A 15,059-nucleotide genomic window follows, 5' to 3' on the forward strand; every position below is an offset into this window, starting at 1 on the left:
AGTGCAGGGGTCACATCCCGGGGTCAGGAAGATACCTTGGAGAAGGGATTAGTAACCCACTCCAGTATTCTTGTCTGGAGAGAGGAGACTCATGGGTACAGTCTATAGGGTTGCAAAAGAATCATACCTGACTGACTAAGCACACAGTATTTTAGCCTATCTGATCCACATCTTTTTCCAGCTCATGTTTTTAAATTGAAATTATATTTCACGTGCATTTTAGTTTTCATTGTTCTTTGCTCTGTACATTCCTGAACATTTTGTGATAAAATTTTTCAAACACTGAACAAAGTTGAAAATTTTTTCTAGCTAATACACAAAGACTTACAACCTAGATTCTACTGTAACCAGCTCACAATACTTTTTTTCCTCATGTGTCTATCCATTGTCAATCCCTCTATCCATCCATAAATCTATCTTATTCCTTTGTCTATTTTGTGGTAAATTGAACATACCAGTATTCATCTCCATAATTATTTCAGCAAGCCTGCCATGAAGTAGTGAGCTGTATTTGTTCACAACACTTTTCTTTAGATATAAACTTTACATATAATGAAAAATACTAATCAGTTTTTCCCATGTATGTTATTTTTAATTGAAGTATAAAATATTGTGGTAATTTCTGATTTACAGCAAAGTGATTAATCTATACACATATATGTGTATATATACATTATTTGGGTGTGTATGTGTGTGTATATACATATATAAATATACACATATATATGTATACATATATGTATATATTTAAATCTTTTATTCTTTATTTTCTTTCTTTCTTTACATTTTTGTTGTTGTTGTTGTTTTGGCTATTCTGCAAAGAGTATGTGGAGTTGGTTCCCTGACCAGAGAGTGAACCTCTGTAGCCTTAATCACTGGATCACCAAGGAAGACCCATATATATAATTTTTAATATTCTCTTCCAATATAGTTTATCATAGGATACTGAATGTAATTCTGTGTGCTCTACAGTTGGACCTTGTTGTTTATGCATTCCATATGTAATAGTATACATCTGTTAATCCCAACCTCCTATTCCTCCTAACCATCAACCCCCTCCTTCTTGGAAACCATAGCTCTGTTTTCTGTTTCCATGAATCTGTTTCTGTTTCATAGATATGTTCATGTGTCATCCTTAGATTTCACATATAAGTAATATAATTTGGTATTTTTCCTTGACTTATTTCACTTCATTTGATAAACTCTCAGTCCATGCATATTGCTGCTTGTGGCATCATTTCAATTTTTATGGCTGACAACTATTCCATTTTATATATGCTCCACTTCTTCTTTATTCATTCATCTGTCAGTGGATATTAAGGATGTGTTTATATTTTGGATTTTGTGAATAGTGCTTCTAGGAACATCAGAGTGCTTGTATTCTCTGAGATTACAGTTCTGTCAGGGTTTATGCCCACAAATGGATCATATGATAATTCTATGTATTACTTTTCTGAGGAACATCCATACTGTTTTCTATAGTGGCTGCCCCAACTTACATTCCCACCAAATGTGTAGGAGGGCTCTCTTTTATCCATATCCTCTCCAGCCTTTGTTATTTGCAGACATTTTGATGGTGACCATTATGACTGGTGTGACATGATAACTCATTGTAGTGTTGATTTGCATGTCTTTAATAATTAGGGATGCCAAGCATCTTTACGTATACCTCTTGGCCATCTGTATGTCTTCTTTGGAGAAATGTATATTTAGATCTTCTGCCCATTTAAAAAATTTATTTGTTTTTTGCTGCACTGTGTCTCCCTGCCATGCATGAGCTTTTCTGTAGTTGTGGTGAGTGGGGGTTACTTTCTAGTTGAGTATGAGGAGTTCTCATTGTTGTGGCTTCTCTTCTTGAAGAGCAAGGGATCTAGGGTATGCAGGTTTTAGTTGTTGAACAGTGAGGGCTCAGTAGTTGTGGTGCATTGGTTTAACTGATCCTTGGCATGTGGAATCTTCAAAAAGCAGGAATCAAACCCTTGTTTCCTGCATTGTCAATGGGATTCTTAACCATTGGACCACCAGTTGTGTCCTTACCCATTTTTTCATTGGTTGGTTTGTTTGTTTTTTGATATTGAGCTACATGAGCTCTTTGTATACTTTGAAGATGAATCCTTTGTTACTATGTAAATAATTTCTTCCATTCTGAGGGTTGTGTTGTAATTTTGTTTATGGTTTGCTTCTTTGTGCAAAGCTTTGAAGTTTAATTATGTCCCATTTGTTTGCTTTTATTTTCATTTCTCTATGAGATGGCTCAGAAAAGATCTGTGAGATGGCTCAAGAAAGATCTGTGGTTTAGGTCAAACAGCGTTTTTCCTGTTTTTCCCTAAGTCTTTTATAAAGTGTCTGGTCTTACATTAGGTCTTTGATCCATTTTGAGGGTTTGTTTTTGTTTTTTGAGGTTTTTTTGTTTGTTTGTTTTTTGGTATTGATACCAGGTAGTCTTCTAATTTTATGGAGGAGTTTGTTAGGTCGCAGTCCATGGGGTCTCTAAGAGTCGCACACGACTGAGGGACTTCACTTTCACTTTTCACTTTCATGCTTCGGAGAAGGACATGGCAAGCCAATCCAGTGTTCTTGCCTGGAGAATCCCAGGGAGAGGGGAGCCTGGTGGGCTGCCGTCTATGGGGTCGCACAGAGTCGGACCCAACTGAAGTGACTTAGCAGCAGCAGCAGGAGCAGCAGCGTTCTAATTTAATTCTTTGGCATGTAGCTGTCCACTTTTCCTGGCACCTTATTGAAGAGACAGTCTTCTCTCAATTGTACATTTTAGCCTTATTTATTATTGATTAAGTGACCATAGGTGTATAGATTTATCTCTGAGCTTTCCTTTTTGCAATGTTGAGGATAGTTCCCTGTGCTACACAGATGGTTCTCATAGTTATCATGCTATTCTCCAAAATATACAAACAGCTCATGTAGCCCAATATAAAAATGAATAAATAAATAAATAAAACAATGGGCACATCTAAATAGACTCTTCTCCAAAGATGACATAATGATCACCAACAAACACATGAAAAGAAACTCAACATCACTAATTATTAGAGAAATGCAATGCAAAACTACAGTGATGTATCACTTCACACCAGTCCAAATAGTCATCATCAAAAATTTTATAAACAATAATTCCTGTATAGGGTGTGGAGAAAAAGGGACCCTCTGTACTGTCTGGGGGCATCTACATTGGTACAGCCACTATGGTGAACACTATGGCAGCTCTTTTGAAAACTAAAACTGGAATTACCATATGTCCCAGCAATCCTACTCCTGGGCATATTTCTGGAGAAAACCTTAATTCCAAATGATTCATGCAACCCAATGTTCACTGTAGCACAATTTACCATAGCCAAGACATGTTAACATTTTTTAAATCATAGAAAATATGGAAAAGAAAAAAAAAAATCATCTTGAAGCAAGCAGTCTCTAAACAGGGTGTCAAACTCCTAGGTATTTGTAAAAGTAGAGGCTTAAAGATAAGTAAACAAAGCAAGTATCAAAACTAAGTTCTTTGTTACCATTCTAACAGCAGAAAAGATGATTTCTACTAAAAGAACTAGTGCACTGTAATCTTTTTATCTCCCCATTCAGGAACTAAGAATTCTGAGCTAAACGTAAAATGAAATCATGGGTAGTATTTTTTCTTTGTATTTTTCTGGCAAATTTACATTTTCTGTTCTGAGCACATATTAATTTTTAATAAAGTTATATAGTATCTTTTTCAACATGTAAAGACTACATCTGGATTTAATAAATTTCATTCATAAGCATTCTTTCTTTCTCCATGAGAGGGGAGCATAAGTACAACAAATATTTTTTTATACCCACATATACTCTGGATAGTACCTTGGACTGCAAGTAGAGTAAACCAGGCAATCCTATAGAAAATCTGAATATGCATAGAAAGGACTGATGCTGAAGATGAAACTCCAGTAATTTAGCTACCTTATGCAAAGAACTGACTCACTGGTAAAAAGTCTGATGATGTTGGAAAAGACTGAAAGCAAGAGTAAGAGGGGACGAGAGGATGAGATGGTTGGTTAGCGCCATCGGCTCGATGGATATCAGTTTTAGCAAGCTCTAGAAGTTGGCGAGGGACAGGAACAGGGAAGTCTGAGGTACAGCAGTCCACGGGATCACCAAAATCAGACACGACTAAGCGCCTGAACTTAATATTCCATTGTGTATATATATACCACAACTTCTTTATCCATTCATCTGTCCATAGACATCTAGGTTGTTTCCATGTTCTACCAATTATAAGTAGTACTGCAATGAACAATGACATACCTGTGCCTTTTTCTGTTTGGTTTCCTCAGGGTATATGCCTAGGAGTGGGATTTCTGGCTCATATATTTATTCCTAGCTTTTTAAGGAATCTCTATAACATCTTCCATAGTGGCTGTATCAGTTTACATTGACACCAACAGTACAAGAGGTTTCCCTTTGCTTCACAACCTCTCCAGAACTTACTGTTTGCAGACTTTTTGATAATGAATATTCTGACTGTTGTTGGATGATATCTCATTGTAGTTTTGATTTGTATTTCTCTAATAATGAGTGATATTGAACATCTTTTCATGTTTTTATTAGCCATCCACATGTATTCTTTGGAAAAATGTCTTTTTATGTCCTTTTCCCCACTTTTTAATTTTCCCACTATTTGATTGTCTTGTTTCTTTTTCTGGTATTAAGTTGTATAAGCTGCTTTTATATTTTGGAAATTAATCCTTTGTCAGTTGTTTCATTGCTATTATTTTCTCCCATTCTGAGGATTGTCTTTTCACATTACTTATGGTTTCTCTTGCAGGATTTAAGTTTAATTAGGTCCCACTTATTTACTTTTGTTTATATTTCCATTACTTTAGGAGGTGGGTTATAGTAGATCTTGCTTTTATTTATGTCTTTGACTCTTCTTCCTATGTTTTCCTCTAAGTGTTTTACAGTTTCTGGTCTTACATTTAGGTCTTTAGCCTATTTTGAGTTGATCATCATATACTGTGTTAGGAAGTGTTCTAATTTCATTCTTTTACATGTAGCTGTCCAGTTTTGCTGGAACCACTTATTGAAAGGCTGTATTTTCCCCATTGTATATTCTTAACCTCCTTTGTCAAAAATAAGGTACCCATAGGTGCATGGGTTTATTTCTATGCTTTCTATCTTGTTCCATAGATTTCTGTTTCTGTTCCAGTAACATACTTTTTTGTTTATTTATTTATTTTTTATGTGTGTTTTTTTTTTTTTTTTTCCCCCGTTGGAGGCTAATTACTTCACAACATTTCAGTGGGTTATGTCATACATTGACATGAATCAGCCGAGGAGTTACGTGTATTCCCCTTCCTGGTCCCCCCCTCCCACCTCCCTCTCCACCCGATTCCTCTGGGTCTTCCCAGTGCACCTGGCCCGAGCACTTGTCTCATGCATCCACCAACATACTTTTTTGATGACTGCAGTTGTGTAGTACAATCTGAAGTCAGGCAGGTTGATTCCCCGAGCTCCATTCCTCTGTCTCAGGATTGTTTTGGTTATTTGGGGCGTTTTGTGTTTCCATATGAATTGTGAAATGTTTTGTTCTGGTGCTGTTAAAAAACCATTGGTAATTTGGTATAGTTCGCAGTGACTCTGCATTTTGTAGTATAGTCATTTTTCATGATATTGATTCTTCCTACACAGGAACATGGAATTTCTGTCCATCTGTTTATGTCATCTTTGATTTCTTTCTTCAGTTTCTTATAGTTTTCTGTATGCAGTTCTTTCCCTTCCCAAACTCTTAAGTAAGTTTTTCCTGGATGTTTTATTCTTTTTATTGTAATGGTGAATGGGATTGATTCCTTAATTTCTATTTCTGATATTTCATGGTTAGCATATGGGAATGCAAGTGATTTCTGTGTTATGAATTTGTATCCTGTGACTTTGCAGAATTCACTGATTAGCTCTAGTAATTCTCTGATAGTATATTTAGGGCTTTCTGTGTCATCTCCAGTATTGTGTCATCTACAAACAGTGAGAGCTTTACTTCTTCTTTTCCGATCTCTCTCTGATTTCTTATTCTTCTCTGATTGCTGAGGAAGGACTTCCAAAACTATCTGGAATAATAGTGGTGAAAGCAGACACCCTTGTCTTGTTCACAATTATAGGGGGAAAGCTTTCTGTGTTTCACCACTAAGAATAATGCTCTTTGTGATCTTTTCACATATAGCCTTTCTATGTGAAGGTAGATTCCTTCAACCCCCCCCCCCTTTTTTTTAAGAGTTTTCATCATAAATGGCTGTTGAATTCTGTCAAAGGCTTTTTCTGCATCTATTGAGATGATCATATGGTTTTTATCTTTCCATTGGTTAATATTGTTTATCACATTGATTGATTTGCCTATGTTGAAGAATCCTTTCATTCTTGGAATAAACCCATCTTGATCATGGTGTGTGAGCTTTTAGATGTGTTGTTGAATTCTGCTTGTTAAAATTTTTTGAGGATTTTTGCATCTACATTCATCAGTGATATTGGCCTGTAGCTTTCTTTTGTGGTGTTGTCTGTTACATTTTGTTATCAGGGTGATGGTGGCCTTGGAGAATGAGTTTGGAAGTGTTTCTTCCTCTTCAATTTTCTGATAGAGTTTTAGAAGTATAGGCATTAGTTCATCTCTAAATGTTTGTCAGAATTCATATGTGAAATCATCTGCTCCTGAGCTTTTGTATTTTGGGAGATTTTTTTTTTTTTTTTTTGCAACGTCTATTTAGAGCTTGTAACTGGATTTTTCTTAATTTCTACTTCTTCCTGGTTCAGCCTTGGAAGATCAAGCTTTTCTAAGAACCTGTCCATTTCTTCCAGATTATCCATTTTATTTCCATAACGTTGTTCATAATAATCTCTTAAAATCCTTTGTATTTTTGAACCGTCTGTTGTAACGTCTACCTTTCTGTTTCTAATTTTGTTGGTGTGAATCTTCTCTCTTTTTATCTTGATGACTCTGGTTAATGGTTTGTCAATTTTGCTTATCTTCTCAAGGAACCAGCTTTTATTTTATTAGTCTTTACAATTATTTCTTTTGTTTCTTTTTCTTCTATTTCTGCTTGGATCTTTATGATTTATTTCCTTCTACTTATTTTGGGGTTTTTTTTTGTTGTTGTTGTTGTTCATTTCCCAGTTGTTTTAAGTGTCAAGTTAGGTTATCTATTCAATAGATAGTTTTTATTGTTTCTTAGGTAGACTTATATTGCTATAAACTTCGCACTTAGAAATGCTTTTGCTGCATCCCATAGGTTTTGAGTTGTGTTTTTATTGTCATTCGTTTCTATGATTTTTTTTTTTTTCCAAAGTAACCTGTGGTTATTTAGAAACATGTTGTCTAACCTGAATGCGTTTCTGTTTCTTACAGTGTGTTTCTTGTAATTGATATGTAGTTTCATAGGATTGTAGTCAGAAAAGATGCTTGATATGATTTCAACTTTTTCAATTTACTGAGGTTTGATTAGTGACCAATGTGTGGTTTATTCTAGAGAATGTTCCATATGCTCTTGAGAAGGTGTGTTCTTTTTCATTTGGATGGGATGTCCTGAAGATATCAATGAGATCCAACCCATCTAATGTATCATGGAAGACATGTGTCTCCTTACTAATTTTGTTTTCATTATGCGTCCATTGGTGTGAATGGGGTGTTAAAGTTTCCTACTGTGAATTTGTTGTCAGTTTCTCCTTTTATATCTGTTAGTGGTTTGTCTTATGGATTCAGGGGCTCCGATGTAGGGTTCATAGATATTTACAATTGTTATCGCTTCATCTTGGATAGATCCCTTGATCATTATGTAGTGTCCTACCTTATCTCTTACAATCTTAAATTTAAGGTCTCTATTGTCTGATATGAAGATTGCAACTGCACCTCTCTTTGCTTCCCTTTTACATGTAATATATTTTTCCATCCTCTCACTTTCAGTCTACATGTGCCTTTAGGTCTGAAATTGGTTCTTGTAAACAACATATATATGGGTCTTGCTTTTGCATCCACTCAGCCAGTCTGTGCTTTTTGGTTGGAGCATTTAATCCATTTGTATTTAAGGTAATTACTGATATATATGTTCCTATTGCCATTTTCTTAACTGTTTGAGGTTGACTTTGTAGATCTTTTTTCTTCTCTCCTATTTCTTGACTATATAAGTCACTTTAACCTTTGTTGTAGAGCAGATTTGGTGATAGTGAATTGTCTTAACTTATGCTTTTCTGAATAGCTTTTGTTTCTCCATCAATTTTGAATGAGAGCCTTCCTGGGTACAGTAATCTTGGATGTATATATATTTTTCCTTTCAGTAGTTTTAAAACATTCTGCTTTTCACTTCTGACCTTCAGAGTTTCCGCTGAAAGAACAGCTGTTAAGTGTATGGCGTTTCCCGTCTATGTTCCTTTGTGCTTCACCTTTGCTGCTTTTAGTATTCTTTCTCTGTGCTTTGTATTTGTTAATTTGATTTGCATGTGTCTTGCCTTGTTTCCCCTTGGTTTGTCCTCTTTGTGCCTCTTGAACTTGATGACTATTTATTTTCCTTGTTCAGGAAATTTTCAACTATAATATCTTCAAAAATTTACTCATAACCTTTCTTCTTCTCTTCTTCTGGGACCCCAGTAAATTGAGTGTTGGTATTTTTTATATTGTCCCTGTGAACTCTGAGACTTTCCTCGGTTCTTGTCATTCTGTTTCCTTTATTCAGCTCTTCAGCAGTTAATTCCACCATTTTATCTTCAAGCTCACTCTTTGGTTCTCTGTTTCAGATATTCTATGCTATTGATTTCTTTCAGAGTATTTTTAATTTCAGTAATTATGTTGTTTGTCCCTGTATGTTTATTCTTTAATTTGTGTAGCTTTCTAATCAATGATTGTTGCATTTTCTCCATTTTGTTTTCAAGCTATTTGATCATCTTTACTTTCACTATTCTGAATTCTTTTTCAGGTAGTTTTTGTAAACTACCTCTTCATTTCCTCTTCATTTACTTGGATTTTCTGTTTCTAACTTGTTACTTTATTTGTGTAGTATTTCTCTGCCTTTTCATTGTCTTTTTTTTTTTTTAAACTAATTGTGTTTGGGGTCTCTTTTCCCAGGTTGAAGGTTGAATTCAAGGTTGAACTCTTTGTTCCTTTTGGTTTCTGCTGTCCTAATGTTGGTCCAGTGGGGTTTCATATAGGGTAGGATTTGTACTGAGTTTTTTTTTGGTTTGTTTGTTTTTCCTTTTTCAGGCAAAGCTGAGTGAGGTGGTAATCATGTCTGCACATGATTGGGATTTTATTTTTGTTTTGTCTGTTTTTTGGATGAGTTGTCCTGCACAGAGTGCTACTGGTGGTTGGGTGATGCCAGGTCATGTATTCAAGTGGTCTCCATTGTGTGAGTTCTCACTATTTGATAGTCCCTGGTGTTCATTCTCTGGTAGTCTAGGATCTTGCAATCTATACTCTCACACCAATGGTTCAGGGCTTGATCTCTGGTCAGGAAAGAAGATTCCACAAGAGACATTTTAATGACATTAAATGAGATTATAAGAAATATAAAAAAATGATAAACCAAAGATGAAGCCCAGACAAATGGCATTTGCACAATTGGAAAAATAATAATGAAAATAAAGGAATATACACCCATGTGCAAAATGAAAAGATCCCAACAAAAATAAAGAACTGTCGATTGAGCCAGCAAACAAAATAAATAAAAATTATATTAACCAGTTAAGAGTATGTGTACCAGAACTAAAATAACTAAAGCACAAACTGGAAAAGAAAGTTAGAGCATGTTTTTAAAAGGGGAATAATGCAATGAAAACAAACCTTACAACTATGTTGAATGGAAAGGAAAGAAAGAAAAGAAAGAATCGATATGGAATGGTAAAAGAAGGAGATGAGGAAATATATGTATATATATATATATATATATATATATATATATATATATATATACCTGCAAGGGGGAAAGAAGAGTAAGAAAGGCAAACAAAGGAATAAATGTAGAAAAATACAATGTTTAAAAAATTAAAAATTAAATTTATAAGAAAGAGAAATAAAATGGAAGAAAAAAGTAAGAAAGAAAGAAAGAACACTCCACAGAATGACAAAAGACCAACATAGAGGCAAAAGTTTACAGCGGCAATAAAAACTGTAATGAAATATACACTTATACATATACACCCATAAGAAAAGTCAACAGTCCAACAAAAATAAAGTTCAAAGAATTGATCCAGCAAACGAAGAAAACCAAAATTATGTCAACCAGAACACAACTCACTAAACCACAAACTGGAAAACAAAACTAGAGCAAAGTTGTAATTGGGGAATAAAGCAATGAAAATAAAACTAACAAATATTTTCAGAGGAAAGGAAAGAAAGTAAAGAGAGAAATAGTAGATGCACAAAGTTAAACCGAGGTAGATAAAGATTTATCTGCATTAAAGATGAACTGCAAGTGGTAAAGAACAGTAAGAAAAGCAAACGAAGTAATAAATGTAGAAAAAATAACAATAGGTTTAAAAATTTTAAATTAGGAAAAGACCAAAAAAAAAAAGAGAGAGAGAGAGAGAGAAAACAAAATCCAAAGAAGTGCAAAACCAAAGTAGAAGCAGTGATTTATAACAACAATTTAAAATGTGACTGGTGGGGGTTGGGAGGGGAGGTCATGGCTGCAATCACTATCTGCCATGATTTTGGAACCCCCCCAAAATTAAATCAGCCACTTTTCCCACTGTTTCCATTTCGTACTTGTTAGCATTTGCCTTATATGTTGAGGTGCTCCTATGTTGGGTGCATATAGATGTATAATTGTTATATCTTCTTCGTGGATTGATCCGTTGAATGTTTTATAGTGTCCTTCTTTGTCTCTTTTCTTGGCGTTTATTTCAAAGTCTATTTTATTTGATATGAGCATTGTTACTCCTGCTTTCTTTTGGTCTTCATTTGCATGAAATATGAAGGACTTCTCCAGTCCTTCACTTTCACTATTCCTTGGTTTGAGGTGTGTCTCTTGTAGACATCCTATGTAGAGGTCTTGTTTTTGTAATCATTTTACAATTCTTCCTTTGTCACCTGTCTATCCCTTTATCATCAATTGATCTTTTTCCTTGGTGAATTTTGTGGCAAATTGCAAACTTCAGTATGTGTCTCCTTAAGTATTTCAGCAATGTTGTCATGAAGTAGTGAGCCGTGTTTATTTACAGCAATTTTCTTTCAAGATAAACTTTACATTCAATGAAACATACCAATCTTTTTTCCCCAATCATGTTATTTTTATCTGAAGTAGAGTTCATTTACAATGTTATGTTAATTTCTGATTTACAGCAAAGTGATTCAGTTATACAAATACATGTGTATATACACATTGTGTGCAGGTATATGTTATTTCATTCAGTTTTTTTTTTTTTTTTTTTGGCGACCCAGTGCAGCATGTGAGATTAGTTCCCTGATCAGGTATTGAAGCTGCATCCCTTCAACTGGAAATGTGGAGTCTTAACCACTGGACTGCCAGGGAAATTATATATATGTAATTATATTATATACATATATACATATACATATAATTATATACATATAATATAATATAATTATATATATATTTCATTATAATTTATCATTTCATACTGAATATGGTTCTCTGTGGTCTACATTAGGAGCTAGTTTATCCATGCTAGATACTCCAGTTTATATCTCTTAACCCCACTTACTCCACCAATTCTCTCTGCCTTGGAAGCCACAACTCTTCTCTATGCCCAGGAGTTTGTTTCTGTTTCATACAGATGTTCATTTGTGTCATATCTTAAATTCCACATTTAAGTGTTATTTGGTGTTTGTCTTTCTCTGTGTGACTCATTTAATTTAGTATGATCATCTCTCTGTCAAATCACGTTGCCTCAAAAGGCCTTATTGTTATAGCTGTACAGATTTTAGGATCCTTTTAACCAAACACAGAGGTATTGATCTGTGGTAATTTTTGTGAATATATTAAAATGTGTTTAGTAAAGGAAAAAATGTGTTTAGTATAGTACTCTTGGTATAGTACATCCATTTTGAGGCTATGTTATGATTTTATGTGTATGTCAGTCCAGTTCAGTCGTTCAGTCCTGTCTGACTCTGCAACCCCATGGGCTTTAGCCAGACCTCCCTATCCATCAACAACTCCTGGAGCTTGCTCAAACTCAGGTCCATCAATTGGGTGATGCCATTCAACCATCTCATCCTCTGCCATCCCCTTCTCCTCCTGCCTACAGTCTTTCCCAGTCTTTCTAATGAATCAGTTGTTCACATCAATTGGCCAAAGTATTGGAGTTTCAGTTTCAGCATCAGTCCTTCCAATGACTATTCAGGACTGATTTCCTTTAGGATTGACTGGTTTGAGCTGCTTGCAGTCCAATGTACTCTTCAGAGTATATGTGGAGAGAAAATGGTAACCCACTTCAGTATTCTTGCCTGGAGAATCCCATGGACAGAGGAGCCTGGCAGGCTACAGTCCATGGGGTCGCAAGAGTCGGATATGACTTAGTGACTAGAAAATCCAGATATATTCTCTCAAATGAATATACATGTATGAGTAAATATTTACTGTGCTTTTGCTGGCCTCTCATGGTGAAATAGAAGAATGCTTATGAATGTAATTTATAAAATCCAAATGTATTCTACTCATGTTGGAAAACATACTGTATAGCTGTATTAAAAATTGATATATGCTCATAACAGAAAATTTAAGGTCCTAGAAAAGTACAAAGAAAAAAAAAAAATCACCCATGATCTCAATTTACCATTGGCTCAGAATTCTGAGTCCCCGGGATGGGGAGATGAGGGTATGCTAACTCTTTTAGTATAAAATAATCTTTTCTGCAAATTAAATGTTAATATGAAACTTGGTTTTGATATTGGGTTATTGCTTTGCTTCTCTTTAAGTCTTTACATTTACAAATACTTAGTAATTTGATCCCCGGTTTAGAGTTTGTTTTCTCAAGGTTTTGATTTTCTTTTTTTTCCTATTTTTGCTATGATTAAAAAATGTTGAATAGTTTGACTACAATAGATAGTGCAGCAATGAAGATTGGAGTGCATGTAGTTTGAGGTAAAGGTTTTCTCCAGGAATATGCCCAAGTGGGGTTGCTGAATCATACGGAATTTCTGTTTTTAGTTTTGTTGTTTTTTTTTTTTTAAGGAGCTGACCTACTGTTCACAATAGTGGTTCTGCTGGTTTACATACCCACTGATGGTGCAAAAGGATTCCCTTTGCTCCACACAGTCTCCAGAAAATATTGTTTGTAGAATTTTTGGTGTTGGCTATTCTGACTGGAGTGAAGTCAGAACTACCTCATTGTAGTTCTGATGTGCCTTTCGCTAATAATTAATGATGATGAGCATAGTTTCATGTGTTTTATGATCATCTGTATGTCTTCTTTGGAAAAGTGTCTATTTAGATCTGCCCATTTTTTATTGAGTTGTTTTTCTTAATTTGTTTTTAACACTGGCCTGCATGAGCTATTTGTATATTTTGGAGAATAATGCCTTGATAACTAATGAGGTTTGTGACATTGTATAGGAGGCAGTGATTAAGCACATCAATATGAAAAGTGTATACAAAAAGACAAATTAACCCATTTGAATGCAGAGTTCCAAAGAGTAGCAAGGGGAGATAAGAAAACTTTCCTCAGTGATTAGTGCAAAGAATTAGAGGAATACAAGAGAGTGGGAAAGACTAGCAATCTCTTCAAGAAAATGAGAGATCACAAGGAACTTTCATGCAAAGATGAGCACAATGAAGGACAGAAACGGTATGGACCTAACAGAAGCAGAAGATATTAAGAAGAAGTGGCAAGGATACACAGAACTAAAAGAGAGATCTTCATGGACCAGATCACTTGCCTAGATCCAAAGATCCTGGAATGTGAAGTCAAGTGGGCCTTGAGCAAAGCTAGTGGAGGTGATGGAATTCCAGTTGAGCTATTTCAAATCCTAAAAGATGATGCTGTTAAAATGCTGCTGCACTCAATATGCCAGGAAATCTGGAAGTCTCAGTAGTGCCCACAGGATTGGAAAAGGTCAGTTATCATTTCAATACAAAAAAAGCCAATGCTAAAGATTGTTCAGACTACCACACAATTGCATTCATCTTACACAATAGCAAGTTCAGTTCAGTTCAGTTGCTCTGTAGTGTCCAACTCTGCGACCCCATGAATCGCAGCATGCCAGGCCTCCCTGTCCATCACCAACTCCTGGAGTTTACTCAAACTCATGTCCATTGAGTCAGTGATGACATCCATCCATCCACTCTGTCATCCCCTTTAGTCCTCTTTCCTCTTAGTTCTTCTTCACTTTCTGCCATAAGATTGGTGTCATCTGCATATCTGAGGTTACTAATATTTCTCGTGGCAATCTTGATTTCAGCTTGTGTTCTTCCAGTCCAGCCTTTCGCATGATGTACTCTGCAATAGGCTAAATAAGCAGGCTGACAATATACAGCCTTGATGTACTTCTTTTCCTATATGGAACCAGTCTGCTCTTCCATGTCCAGGTCTCACTGTTGCTTCCTGACCTGCATACAGGTTTCTCAAGAGCCAGGTCATGTCATCTGGTATTTCCATCTCTTTCAAAATTTTCCACAGTTTATTGTGATCCGCACAGTCAAAGGCTTTGGCATAGTCAATAAAGCACAAACATGTTTTTCTGTGAGTATTTTTTAGCATTCTTAGACATAAACTACCAAACAATGTGCCTTTATATATGTCTAGAAAAGTGAAATAAAGTATTCATGCAAAGTACAAGATTTTTTAGCTGAACAATACAAAATCTTCTTATATTGGAACATAAAGTATCTTGCTTAACTTGAAAATGTTTTAAAGTGAAGTTCACTCTTAATTGTCAGTTATTTTGAAATAGTGGCCCAAAGAAAATAAAATTCGGTTAATTTGGGTTGCTTGAACTGTATCTTTCACAGATTATTTTTTCTTAAAATGTCCCGTACACTTTTACAGTCATAATTAGATATAAAATGATCAATCAATTTTATACTGTGTTTATTTGCTGCACATTTTTACTTCCTTTAATTTATGAGTGTAACTAGAAAGAT

Source organism: Dama dama, chromosome Y, assembly GCF_033118175.1.
Source record: "Dama dama isolate Ldn47 chromosome Y, ASM3311817v1, whole genome shotgun sequence".
Classification (NCBI taxonomy): Eukaryota; Metazoa; Chordata; class Mammalia; order Artiodactyla; family Cervidae; genus Dama; species Dama dama.